This window comes from Chaetura pelagica, unplaced genomic scaffold, assembly GCF_000747805.2.
Source record: "Chaetura pelagica isolate M959 unplaced genomic scaffold, ChaPel_1.0 scaffold82, whole genome shotgun sequence".
NCBI lineage: Eukaryota > Metazoa > Chordata > Aves > Apodiformes > Apodidae > Chaetura > Chaetura pelagica.
In genome coordinates this window covers 5,315,446-5,330,673 of record NW_009952990.1, presented here as the reverse complement: position 1 = coordinate 5,330,673, position 15,228 = coordinate 5,315,446, and positions in this window count along the sequence as shown.

Sequence of the window (15,228 nt, the reverse complement as noted above, 5' to 3'; positions counted from 1 at the left end):
AGCTGAAACATTGTGGCTTTTTAGTTGCTACCTGTGCGGAATTCTTTCCATATACTTACAGGGCTGTCTGTCTGACAGTCTGTCTCCAAACTTTTTGTTGGGTTGTTTTTGTGGTCTGCAAGCAATCTCCTGACTACCTGCAAGTATCATTTTGAAATGCACCTTCTAAATGCACTTTTTCTTTTTGATATACTGTCAAAATAGAAGATAATTTCCCTATTTGAAATTAAGTACCAAGTCGCCTCACCTCTGCTCCCACCAGTGGAGGAATGTGTAATTACAGTCCATCAGCTACTGCAGGGCAGTTCTTCGGTAGTAAGAATTTGAATGGTACCCTGGTTGGTGCTGGGAGTAAGGCAAGCACTAGCTGTCTTCTCTTGGTTTTGCTAGTTAGCTGCTCCAAAGAAGTGCTGGAAGTGCTCGTCTCTGGCTGAGATACTGGAGTGTTGTCTCTGTCATGCCTTAACCTGATATTTAGCCAGGCTGTCTGTGACTGAAGTCTGCCTTCATTCTTGAGTTTTCTTCTGCTGAAGCCTTTCTGATTTGCCCTTCTGTGTCAAGAGCCACTGTGATTGTAATGATTCAGAGAGGAATAGGAAAATCATTAGCATAATCCTAGTATGCCCAGTTTCTTTTCGCTCAATCTTAGTGTCTGAACACTGCTGATTGATAGAGTTACCTTATACCATTTGTCATTTGACCCTGTTCATACTACAGTGCCCAAGTATGGCCAAATGTTTGAATATATTGCATCTTGTAGTTATGGCCTTGTTACTTATTTTCCTTACTTCATTTTTGCAATACCATTCCTAAAGCATCACCTTAATTTCAAAACTGCATTCTAGTAGGATGGTCTTGCTTTTGGGAATCGTCAAGGCATTTGTCCACAGTGAAGTGGCTTTATGCGACTCAGCTGAACTAGACTGGACTGAAAATTAGGTTCACTGCAGCCAGGGTAAGTGTCATATTAGGTGGGTGTTTTGCTGTGGGGGATATATTTTTCATCTGTCCTCTACCTTTTTAGATGCATTTCCTTGCTGTCTTTGATTTGCCAACTATGAGGCTAGCAAATAACACTGATCAGGAACTGACTCCCTAAGAAGCAGACTGTGCTGAGAACAGTTGCCTGTTCAGTCAATGCCTCTCCTATTTTACTTGCTGGAATTTCTGGGAAAACACACTTCAAAGATGAAATTAAGCTTTTCTGCCTGTCTCTAGAAGATACTGAGTTCCTCCAGTTGCTGTCTACAGCCAAGCTCTATCTTCTCTTCTCCCAGCAGAGCTCAAGATTTTGTTGACCATTTGTTTGGTCAAGCTGAGAAAGAAGGAGAGGAGAAAGTTCAATCATCAGCATGTTCAAAGGTTGGGGATAGTCCATAGTAGTGCAGAAGAGCTCTCATGGAAAATTATGCAAACTCCATAACTACAAACACAGATAAAAAAAGACTAGTTTATTTTGGCTTAGTAAAGTTCTTATTCAGCATCCATATGAAAACAAGACATTCATCGTGAATCAATTCCCCTTTGAACAATCAAAAAATGAATAAGAAAAAATATTCAGCATAGAGAAACTAACAGGGCAAGCAGTGCATGAAAAATGGTGTGAAAAAGCTAACTTAAGTAATATAGAAAAAGAAAGAATGAAGAGTTGTACCGACTAGTAAATTGTTTAATGAAGACGGATTGTTCAGCCCTCTTAATTTAGTCTCATAATGTGTGAACAAGAAGACACTCAATTACTTTGAATGTTAGCAAATTTAAAAGTGATAAAAGGAAATAATTCCTTTATGCTGTGAATAGTAAATCTTGGAACGCAAGTGCTCTAGTGTTCAGCTACCTGAGCAATTTAAATTTATTTGAACTGGGCCTTACTGAATGAGATAAGCATAGCTTTGGTTGCTGTTTAGAATTAGGGGAGCCATTTGAAATAGCAACACTATATCTAGCGTGCCTTTTAGGACATTAGAGTGCATTTGCAATATGCTTTCAAGAGCATGCTCTGTCTAGGAAAACAATCTATAATGGACTGACATGGTGGACTTTGACAAAAAGTTCTGACAACTTTTGGTGTTATATGGTCTCTAAAGGAGCAACTATAGTACACTGCTTAGATCCTCACCCACAGTGTTAGATTTATTCTCTTGTGTTAGCCTGAGAACAGGAGCTGGCATACCCCTCTCCTGTGAGGACACTAATAAAATCCCTTGGGCAATTGAGCTGACTACTTTAACTAAGTCGTAGATAAACACTATCACTTGTTTAAGGCACACAGAATTAATCCTATTGTCTACTGGCATTAATCTTGATGACATCGCTCCTCATATTGGGGAATTATAACTCAGTTCTTGTTCACTGGACAATTAGTTTTTCTGCATGGTGTAAGCATCTATGAGAAGTGTGCTTGGTAGAGCAAGGTGCAAGTGGATTAAAGTGAAGAAACTGAGGTGAATGTTTACAGCTGCCAAATAAAAACTTCAGAAATTAAGGTTTTCACATAAGTTTACACTGTTAGAGTGATGATCAGGTATTGTAAGGATTAGCTTAAATGGTCTGTTTTGGTCATTGACAAAGTACAACAGACATTTCAGTGTTAATATCCTGCTGTTAAAAAGAAATTACCTCCTTAGGGCAGGCCAGTAGTCCATCTAGCCCAGTGTTATGTCAGGGACAGGTGAGAGAATGCTGTTGAAGCAGAATGCGTAAGCCTGGCCAACTTGCAAGCCATTGCTCTCATTCTCTTCTAGCTTCTACAGCTCCTTTATTATGAACACTGCAAGTTAAATTTTAACATGTTTTTATTATCCATCTGTGAGCCTGTTTTTTTTTAATTTGTCTGGTCCTTGTATCTTCAAATCTATCTGCTACTACAGCCTCCTGGGGCAGCAAGTTCCTGGTGTTCTCCAACCACTGTTAAAACTGGTATTTTATTTTAAATCTATATTGTACTAGCCTAGTGCCACCTCACTCACTGCCACAACATTCTTATATTGCTGAGTTTAGTGAGTAACAGCTGTGCATTTCCATCTGTGTACCATTTTGAATTTGTAACTCCTGGTCTTACCCTTTCCTTAGCCTTCTCTCCAGAAGGAATGCTGTACCTGTCCTTATGAAACAGCTACTCCATCTCCTTTGATAATTTATGTTTTTCTTCATACATGCATTCTCTATGTCCACTAGACATAGAGACACAAAGCAGCACAGACTACTAGGATATATCCATGCCAGATGTAGCCATTGTCACAGAAATGAGTGTAACAATTTGATGGTTTCTGCAATTGTAACTGCCAGTTCAGAGCACATCCTAATTCACTACTCACACAAGCCCACTGATTATCCTCCTACTCAGACTCAAAAATGCCTTACACAGGGCTTGCTATTTCTTGCCACTCAATCTTCCACTTTAGAGATTCCTGCAACTTTTTTAGTTTCCACTGCTGACAGTTTGATTCTGTTACAATGAAGGTGCAGCCAAGTCTTTCTAATATAGGCTCTTTCTTTGCCATACTTGGATATTATAGGTCCTTGCTTGCCCCTCACAACATGCAGAATTTCAGAGAATGCTGCCATACAGGTTGATGACTTCAGTCCCCTACTTAGCAACCTAAGTTTAGCTTTCAGTGTCCCTCCTACATTTCACACCTGCAATTGGACCAACAAGAACCAAGTTTCTCCCATGCATGCTTAAGCAGCTTAAATATTTTAATCCACTCAATTTAAATATAATAAAATTACTTCAGATTTGGAAGATTCCCTTTGTTTTGGAGATAGCTGGTGACAAAGATAGACACTGTTATAGTCTTCATTAATGTGGTAGCATGGGTTCTGTGATGGTGGTAGAGGATTTTGATGTTAAGGAATATGTTGGCTGAGGTTGCCTGAAGAATATGGTTAGCTGAAGGGGAAATACGAATACTTAATAAACATTTCATATGCACTGCATTCTTCTTTGCTCTCTGAGGAAATAATGCAATCTTAATGACAGAAGTGGTGGGAACAGATCATCTGTGGAGATAGGCTCAAAGGCCCTATAGAATTCCCACTGTAGCATAGGACGTTTTAGTGTTCATCTCCTGCACAGTTTGGCTTTGTAGCATTTATTCATCTGTGATTCCATGGTCACTGTTTCATGGCAGTTCTGCAAAGAGTTTCTTTAGCACCTCCTTTTTTACTTGCAGAGTCACAGATCTCTCCATTAGCATCACTGGACAAATTTTTGCTCTGCTTGCCCTTTCTGCTACCTACTACTTTTCACTGCTGGGGCCAGCACTCAGGTTGTTACTACAAATTAATATTTTTTTCCCCATGCTGCAGACTTTCGCATGCATTGACATAATTAACATACACAAATCATAATTAGCATGCTGGAGTGACCTCTTGGGCAGATATCTTCTCAGCTTTGAACAAGAGGGAAATATGCATAGCCATTTTTGCAAATCCTGCCACGCATTGGATGCTGACACTCCCGTGTGCACCCTGAGGTGCCCAGAACTGTCAGTGCCCTGTGCTCAGGGTATTAATTGGCCAGCCAATGGCATAACAGCCAATCAAACAGCTTAAGTAACAAAGGCGGCATTGTATATTTACTCTGATTATCTTACTTTTGCCTAATGAAGCTGCTTTAAGGTTCCTCTCCTGGCAAGCATCCAAAAGGCTTTTATCTGCCTGCATGCAGTGGGCTGTCAAGCTGAGAGAAAAAGCCTTCTTTGTGTGCACAGCCTGTCTTTTTTTTTTAGAGGAGGAGCTGCAGAGAAAAGGGTGGATATCGTTGTGGGTACCTTGACTTTCATATGTTGAAGGAGGCCTGTGAGGGTGTCTTTTTCATAAATGTTCTGATTTTTTTTTAAACTTTGATCCCAAAGAATGGAATGCGTATTGAGAGTGCATCAGGAATACGGCTTCATCTCCGTGTGGCTCCTCCATTTTCACTGATTTCTGAGTCATTAGTGATATTACTGGGCCCATTGGTTATTTGCTTATGTACCATAGATTTTCATCTGCTGGATGTCTTCCCTTGCCCCCATCCTTCTCAAAAAGAATAGAGGAATTTTAATGCAAATTTACAGAAGAAAATTCTGAAGTGAGAATGATAAAAATAATCAATACATTAATGTGAGATGCACTTCAAACTGTATGTTGCCTCAATTCCCTGTACAATATCCAATGTAAGGGTACTATTATGGAAGGAAAACAGGGAGAAGAATTGGGGAGAAGGTGGAAGCAGCATAAGAACAACCACATGTTCATGTTCTTAGGAATGTTCACTATTTTGGGTACTTATTTCACAACTTTTAATTCTGATTAAAGACTGTTCTTGATTCACTGCAAAACTTTTCTTCAATCCTAGAGTGATTTAAAACACTTTAAACAAAACTCTCTCCTAAAATTTTGCACAGCTTTCTTTTATTATAAATGAGAAGATTTTAAAATGGGGTTTTTTTGTCAATTATTTTATAACTGAAAAGATATGCTTACATTCTTGCTTGCACATAATCCTATTTTTCTTTTAAGAAGTCTCTTGCACATTCAAGTGATAACTAGTAATTATAGGCCATACAAATAAAATTATGATGGTACAAGCCCATTATGGCTTTAACCAGGTATGCCATTTTCACTGTTGCATGCCAGAGTTCTTCAGAAGACTTCTTTTTTTTTCCAAGCTTACATAAAAATATTAAACAGGGCTGCCTGGCTTAATAATTTCTGTAGAGATACAACCTCAATACAACCTTTTAGGGGAAAAAGTAAAACCCACAGTAGGTATTTGATAAATAAAACTTCTACCATAAAATCATCCTGATAGTGTAGTAGCTGGGGTTTGTCTCATTCACCATTGTTTCTAATTAATAAACAAGTGACATCTCCCAGGTGTTAAACCCACATCTGAGTTGCATAAAACTATTAAAGATTTCAGCAATTCTCTTCTTTTTTAAAAGCTAACTTACCCACCAAAAGGAAACTTATTGCATTTGTTTGGGATTGTTTCCTAAACAGATGGCAGGGTGCTTCCTGGGTGCCATGGCTCATCATCAGCAAGGATGGGGTGGCCTGTAGCTGCACTGGAGCTGAGCCATCTCTGAGCCCCGGCAGCCAGATCCCGAGAGGGATATGCAGGATGCCCTGGCACCAAAGTCCTTCAAAGAAGTGCAGTAACCTGGAGAACATGCAGGGTGCAAAAAGAATGGAGATCAGTTTAGCTGAAGGTGGTATTAATTTCTTTTCCACTTTTCAAGATGGTTCTTTGTTTTTTACAGGCAGAACACTTGGATTTACAGATATTTCTGAGTCACCTGGGAAGGGCCCAGGGGCAAAGTAAGAGAAGTATGAGACATACTCCAGGAAAATCCTTATTGGGACCAGCACAGTGCTAGGTCATGTCTCTGTCAGACACCTCGTAAAAGCAACTACTTGTTTTGCCAGCAGCAGAGGACAGTGAAATGTATCTGGGAACTTGAAGAAGCAGAAAGAAAGCACAGTGATTACAACTGTTCTTATTCTGTAGTCACTGTTTACTTCTATTAATTCAGCTAATCTTCAAGGGTGACTGAGTCAAAGGGGAAGGAAATAATGCTCTAGCGGGTGTACTGGAAATCCAGTTCCATCCAATCAACACTTTTTCTTTGGAGAGCCCTAGTCAATGCCAAGTCATCTTCATATAAAATCCTTTAACGTATGCAACCTTCTTACAAAATCACATTTTTTCCCATGTAATCCTTTTGATTTAATTTCCCTTTGCTGCCATGTATTTCTATTCTGAGTTCTGAAGTAAGAACTTTTAATGTGTCTGTCTTGGTAGTGCTTACTTCTACTGCTACTGCTAATAATATAATGTTGTTATTATTTTATTTTTATAGAGTCAATGTTTTCTCTTGTGCTATAATTTGACGCTAACCATTCAAAACCAGATGACGAATCTATTTTATCCAACAAGAGGTATTTTTTTCATTAATATGCAGAACAGTTTGCATGTTTACTACTGTAATTACTTACCTAACTTTCCAAAAGTCACAATTTTTAAGAACCACAGTATCACACAGTGTTGGATCAGTTCACTGTTTTTTATATAATAGATAATGAGTACTCCTCCCTTGAGAATTCAGTGTAAAGTAATTGTAATTATCTTGTGGTTTTAAGAAATACTCAGCCAGCATGAACAACGTATTTCAGTTTATGAAAGACGTACCATATATGTCAATTTGTGTTTAGTGTGTGCCTATTCCAAGATACCAGAGGAGCTGAAGTAGGTTCATAATGGATGTTGCTGTTTGCTTTAGGTAAAGCAAATACTTTTTTTTGATCCTGTGTGTATGAACAGAAAATACTGTGTGACAAATCCATAGATAAAAGACATATGCAGCTGTTTCTCAGTATCTCAAGCATGGTGTAGTGCAAATAACTAATCAATTTTACTTTAGGTCAGTAACAAGTCGTGTATTAATGAGTAAAACCTGTTTCACAGTTACGTGCCATATTAAAATTTATCCTCTGGAAACATAACATGGTTGCTGGACAACATGCAGCCTTTCTGTAGCAGTCATGTTAAGCTATTGATAACCAGCCCAAATATCTTAGGTCATTAAATCAACAAAACCTTTTACAGAAACACTGTTACTTTATTATAATGCAGAATTTGGGAGATTTCCTTGTAGTTCTTATGCAATGATAAAACAAAAGAGGAAAGGAACAATAGAAAAGGAAACCGGGCTCCCCCAGATTATGAGAAGAATATGATTTACTTCTTATTTTTGAATACCTGTTACTGAGAATTAAATGTTAAGTGCTGCATTAGAATTGAATGTTCCCTACAGTGTGACTGGGACAGGTTACTGGTCAATATATTAAATGTCTAATAAGAAAACATGACTTCTTATTTTCTTATATTTTGGCTAACTTGCAATATTACAGTATCTTTATCCAAATACGTGTTAAATAGGAATTTTCACTTGGGGAGGGCTTATTTCACTATGAAGTTATCTTTTGGAGTTTGTGCCTGCCCTGCATGTATCTTCAAAAAGTAAGGTTTTTTGTTCTTGTCTACATAAAAAGAATAATACTTTTTTTCCTCCTGTGCAGAGTCAATGTAAGTATTCTTAATCATAATAAATCATTATCTCTGTATATGTGTAGGTATGTGAGTGTGAGTTGACATCTTGGATTTGCTAGAGAAAAATGTGAAAGGTATTTGAGGCTATCTGCATCTGTGTTATGTCTACAGTAGCAAGTAGTGTGGACCAGTAGAAACAACATCTATAGTATGAAACACTTTGTGTTCATGCCCATACAGCATGCATTTTAATGGGGCAATCAACTCTGGGTTCTCCTATAGACTGCAGTCCTTTTGCAGCTGTCATGGATTGGGTGTACTTCTTGTTTAGTTTCACCTAAAAGGGTTTCAGCTTGTGCTGCATGGCAGCTCCATGATGCAAAGTAAAGTACAGTAAATAGGAACAATTGACAATTAAAAAATACTCCCCTGATACAAATTAAAATACAAATGTAGGCACGTATTCTGTGGCTCAAAAGACATAAACAAGCCATAATATAAAAGAAAGGAAACAGCTTTGGAAAGGCAAGAATATGAACTAAAAAATGGCAGGTCTAGAGGAAAAGTGTACCAATGGAAGAAAATTAATGCTCAAACCTGATCAGAGGCTATGCACTGTAGAAAAAGAAAAACAAGCAAATCAACACCTGTAGGTACTGCAGCTAAGAGAAATCAGTTTCTTCTTCAGAATATTAAGGAACAAATGGAATTAAAATGGAATTAAATTAATGAGACTAAAATTCACTGATTTCTAGCTAAAGCTGGTCTGTCAAGCAAAATACTGAAAAAGCACAAATATTCACCGAAGAGATCTGTGTAGGGGCAAAAGGCAACATGGGTGTAGCATGTTTAATTCCAAAAACATTTAAGGAAAATACTAAAAAAACTGCCTATATAAAATCTTGTACAAGTAGAAGTATTGGAGGATTTGAGAGAAGACATAGTGTGCAGGACCATCTGCTGTTGAAATAGTGGATTTACAAACTGAAATTCTCATGAGTCACATTGGACAAGAGCCCCTTTTCTTCTTCCCACATACTTTTCATTGCAGTTACATGTGTAGCAGCATGATATATGACAGAAAGAATAATAAAAGAAGCAGGGAGCAAAGCAACCATGCACAGATGTCTTCTCTCTGCCCCTCCCCCTGATTACTCCTACAAGTTCTGCTTAGATATTAGAATATGTATGAATTAATTGGTGAGAATCTGTGCCATATGATGAAGAAAAGTGATTCACCAAAGGAAAACCATATTTCTTGCTATTTGAATGGCAAATTCCCTCAGAGCAGAACATTTATTACCATGTAAACATAATACAATAAATAACACAGCTAATGTAGTCCATTTTGTATTTCTTAGGCAATGTGTTTACTGTAATTCACTTGAACACGCATAAATCTACAGTAATAGTTTTTTACTAGGTGCTATGCTTGACTCAGTAGGTGTTAACTTTGATTTAGTAGATTAAATATCTGATTCAGCAGGTAATTCCCGTGTTTCAACAGGCTGTATAGCTGACTCAACCTGTGAAATATCTGGCAGTATTTATTTTTTCCAGAGGTTGGTTTATCCATTTCAGGATGAACTTTGTCCAGTTCTCCATATGGCACATTAATTTAAGTGCAAGATAAACATTTTACCTGGAGTGTATATCATAAACTGTTCATTTAAATATATTTATACAGACCTTCTGAATTTGAAGCAGAGCATTGCTTTGTGAAAAGTTTTGTTTCTAAATATCTTCCTTTTACTATTTGGTTTTGTTCAGTTATCATCCTGAAATCTCTGAAACAAAACAAAAGAATTTTTTTTATGTATTTTGTACCAAAAAGATGACAAAAATGGGAATAGGAGAAAGATTTAATTTTCAGTATATGGTGGTTCACCTTTGACAAATGGTATCTGTGTTTTGCTTGTTTGTTTTTAATTGTTTTAAATTTTACAACCTTACACAGCAGAAAGTAATGTGAAAGAAACAAAGCAGACACTGGAGATTTGGTGTGGAAAAATACACAGTAGAAATACTAAAAGGAAGAAATCAAAGAGTAATATGGTTGGCACTGTCTGAATAGCTGGGAGCAGCCTGTAGAAGAACACATTACAACATACTTCTGAACTAAGTGTTTTGGAAATAGTCAAGTTCGCAGCAACTGTGCCAATGAATGGAAAATAAAAATGGATAGAGAAGGACATAGCATTTCATGCTGGCTTGTGTCACAGCCACCAAACAGCAGATCTTGTAGGTGCCCACAAACATCCAAGGAAGAGTTGTTGTTGCACTGCCTGTCATACTACCAGCTAGTGGTTCCTACGTATATGTATTTGTGTATATTGTGTATTTGTATATATATATATATTTGCCACAAAGGTATATACACACTATACACAAAGGTTAATGAAATCTTGGAGGGTGAAATGAATTTGTTTTGAGTATTTTCTGAACTTTTAGCCATATATTCATCTACATTTTTGTTGTTAAAGTCATAAACTCAGGCAAACAGGAGTCGATGAGTAGGATCCTAAATATGCAGACAAAACTCCATCAGTTAGATACATGTCTAGTTTTAACACTGACCAAGTGCTTAGCCTTCTGTACCTCTTCTTCCTTTTGCATATTACACAGCTGATGGCAAGATACACACCTGTAATGAAAATCATAGGGTTTTATTTTGTGTCTTTTTAGAGATTTCCCTGAAAACTATCATTTCAAGAACTTTGGTATCCCATGGTGACAATTACTTCTTTATTCTGACTTCCATTGTTCATCACTTGAAATGTAATTGCAGTCCCTTACAGCAGGTGGATAATCTTGCTTTATTATGCTATTTTTTTCTTTATTTTGTCTTTTGTTGTATACAAAATGTTTTCTAGGCATGAGTGCAAGTTGGATAGTTCAGGAAAATATCAGGGAGCTACACTATAGTAAATAGATAAGGCAAGGGAAGAATCACTGTGTAACTATTGTAAATGTGTCACAATTTTCTAGCCTTCCAAACTTAGCTAATTCTAACTTCACATTTCACAGTCATTGTGCTGAGTACTGGCTGTACTGACTGTGTTTGTATTTAGATCCATATCAATTGATAGAATAAATAGGGGATTTTTGCATCTCCATCCTAAATTTTTGTAAAATGTAAAAATTACAATCTGCTAGACAAGGTGATTTATTTTAATTGAAATGCATTTTTCATGTTTCTTACAGTATACTTTAGAAATAATGGTATAAGGAATTATAATGTTGATGTACTAGCTGTTAAACTATGCCAGAATGGGCTAAATGTTACCTTTTCAATGCATGACTTCTTAATGTATGACTAAAGGTATTAGAGGTAAAGAAAACATGAATATCAATCTGTTTCTGTACTCAAAATGACCCCTGGTTTTATTAGTAATGGAATCTAAGTGACATCATCTTTTGACAGTCATGATCTTTAACCCAGTTTGATTTAAACCAGACTCCTTTGGAATGATATCATTAAGGTAAATCCCTGAAAGGAGAGCAAACCATTTTCATATAAACCATTTAAGCGTATTAAGTTACTGGGAATGATTTACCTAATTTTTTATTATTATTTTTTTAATAAAGGACAAACAATTTCAAGATTGCAGGTTCATATCAAGACACAAGTGAACTTTCAAATGTTCTGCAGTTCGGTTATGTTCAATCTTCTTAAATACATGAGTCTTCACATTTTAAAAAACATGGTTCAGAAATCATAGTTGATTATTTTGTAAGTGAACATTACAGCACAAACTATACCTTATGCTATTAAGTAACATTACATTGAAAAAAAAAAGTAAAAAAAAAAAGTAAATACTTTATGCAAGGAATCTTAACCTTTCTAGTCTATCGACTCCCAACCCATTCCATCTGTCCTATGAATTCATGGTTCTTTTCAAGAACTAACCATACTGGGATTGTTATCCTGTCAGATATTGACTCAGAGTTTAATGAATTAACCAAGGTATTTTGTGCATGAGGATCATGCAGAATTATTTAAAAAATCACATATCGATACTAAACAAAGAACAATAAAGTATTGATTTGGCAACAGAATGATAAGTCCATATTGTCTAAATTACCCACTTAGGGAAGGAGAACTGTGAGGAAAAAATGTGTGATTGGACGCTGTGCCTAGTGCAAAATTTTACATTTGACTTTTTCAATTTTAAAAAGTCTTTAAATTGCTGAATGGAAGTGGAAATGAAAATAGCAACTAAAATTCTCCCAAATACATCCAACTAAAAGACACAAATACATGTTGAAGATCTTTGCTGTTATCAAGCTGAACATTATCTTTTAATTAATTAATTCGTTTTGTCAGTGTTTTTCCCTGAAAGGAAATTGTTAGAACCCAGACAGTGCTATAGTGGTATTATCTTGAGCTTAATCCTGGTATTTTTGGTAGCATTACTTCTGTTTTCATCTTCCAGCCAGGTGTTTCCAATAGTTTTGACTGTAAGATAACCCAATAGCTGGTGATTAATGTATCCATTGTAAAGAATATAAACAATCCCGGAAACAGAACTCAAAGTTCAAATATGACTACTAACAGTAATTGCTTTTAACAAGTGCAAGAAGAAGTGAGAGGAAACCTGGTATTGAATTTTGTATTGCCAAAGAGAAACTGACCTGTGATAACAGAAGCATCAGACACAGAGTGCAGAGAGGTAGCACTTTGCACAGGAAGTATCATGAAACAGCCCATGTCAGCCTAGTAGTAATTGGGCTTTTGAAGTTGCCAATGTGAGAAGAGATGAACATTCATCTTTAAAGTGTGCTGAGTCTCAGGGATTGCTTTTGGTTAAAGTAGGAATGTGCAGTTATTTGAAACCTGACCCTGAGGTCTCTGAAAAGTTTGGCTTAGGTTGTGGTAGAGCTGACCTTGTAAATTTAGACAGCACTAGACTACTGCTAGGAGCAAATTATTACAGCAATTGTGATTTCCATGACTAGCATGAAAGCAAAGGGCACCTATTTAAGACCTGCGGGGTCAACTTTCACATTTACTACATTGCAGAGAGGTAGAAGCAGTGAAATCTTGTGAGAATAAGGTACCGTCAAGAACTTCAAGTTTCTGCATAAAGCTAGAGGAAGAAAAAAAACAACCCCTCACCAAAGCGTAGGAGGATAGTTCTCTCAAGACATTATTTATTCTGGTGTAAAAAAAAAATAATAAATATATATATATATAACTTAAGAATATTTTATTTTTAAAATATTCTCAACATGTGCTTTCTTCAGATGGCTTAGAATTGTAAAATCATGGAGTGGTTAAGGTTAGAAGTGACCTTAAAAATCATCAGGTTCCAATCTCCCTTCTATGAGCAGGGACAACTCACATTAGACCAGGCTGCACAAAGCCTTATCCAACCTGATGCTGAACACCTCCAGGGAGGGGGCTTCCACAAACTTTTTAGACAACTTATTCCAGTACTTTACTACCCTCATGGTGAAGAATTTCTTCCTGATGTCTAACGTAAATCTCCCCTCTTTCAGTTTAAAACCATTATTCCTTGTCCTATCACTATGCTTTCTGGTGAAAACCTCCTCCCCAGCTTTCATATAGGCCCCCTTCAGGTACTAGAACACCACTATAAGTTCTCCCCAGAGCCTTCACTTCTCTGGGCTGAACACCCCCAACTCCCTCAGCCTGTCTTCACAGCAGAGGTGCTTCAGCCCTTTTATTATCTTGGTGGCCCTTCTCTGGACCCTCTTCAACAGCTCCATGTTTTTCCTGTGCTGAGGGCCCCAGAGCTGCACACAGTATTCCAGGTGAGGTCTCACCAGAGCAGAGCAGAGGGGCAGAATCCCCTCCCTGGCCCTGCTGGCCACACTTCTTTTGATGCAGCCCAGGATGCAGTTGCTCTCTGGGCCCAGCACACACTGGCGGCTCATGTTGAGCTTCTCATCTACTACCACCCCCAAGTCCTTCTCCTCAGGACTGCTCTCCAGCCATTCTCCCCCCAGCCTGTATTTGTGCCTGGGGTTGCGCCAAGCCAGGTGCCAGTTCCTTTCACTTGGCCTTATTGAGCTTCATGAGGTTGGCATTGGCCCACCTCTTCAGCCTGTCAAGGTCCCTCTGGATGGCATCGCTTCCCTCTTGGGTGTCAACTACTACACACAGCTATTTTGAGCTTTTCTAGGAGCTACTTGCTCATCCACACTGGCCTCCTGGAGTTTTTACCTGACTTAGTTCAGATGAATCGCTCTTGGGCATGGAGAATATCCATGATCCTTGAATATCAGCCAACTTTCATGGGCCCCTCTTCCTTCCAGGATGTTATTCCATTATTCACTCTTGAGCAGATCCCTGAAGAGATTTAATCTCTGATAATCCCAGAATTTAAACATGCGTGTGCACTCATATTTCCTTTCTCAACTTACTAAAAAATTAGTATTTACCTGCCTACCTGGTTTATTTTCACCTTTGTGAATCAGATGTTCATCAGCAAAGAAACTGACTCCTAGAATTCACTCTAAAGGAAAATATAAAAATTGCTTTTGTATGTCTATACTGAGATGTGATGGTTGCATAGAAATTTGGGGAATCCAAAAGGTAGTTCCTTCCAGAATGTTGAAAGCTAATTTTGTTATGAATAACATTACTATAATTTGGAGCCCTCACTCATGGGTTTCATTGTGCTGGATACTATACTCATAACATTCAGAGCTTACAAACCAGGAGTAAAAAGAGGCAGCAAATGAGATTTTAAAGAAGTAATTGATTATATTGGTTACAGCACTGAGATTTCAAATTTTTGGGATATTTTTAGGAATATCACGTTTAAGAAATACTTTGAGGATTAACACAGTGACAAAGCAACTCTAAAAAAATATTGAGTCAATGGATAACTGAGGGAACAAGGAGGAGAGTGAACACCAGTTCTAAGGTTTTCCTAGGAGGGTGACTTTAGGCATTTGGATGAAAGTGATTTTGATTTGTTGTAATGTCCAGAAACTTGTTTGAGAGATGGAAATGCATTTTAATTTTAGTATAGTATAGAACTTTATTTAGTTCAGAAGTACAAGAAAGTTGGACCAGGTAGGCAAGCAGAAAAAAAATCCAAACCAAACCAAAACTTTTTTTTTACAAGCTGGAAGACAGTAAGCTATCCATATATTACAAGGAGAAAGAGACACAGGAGAGCTGGAAGTGTAGAAAAAAAATAAATAAGAAATAT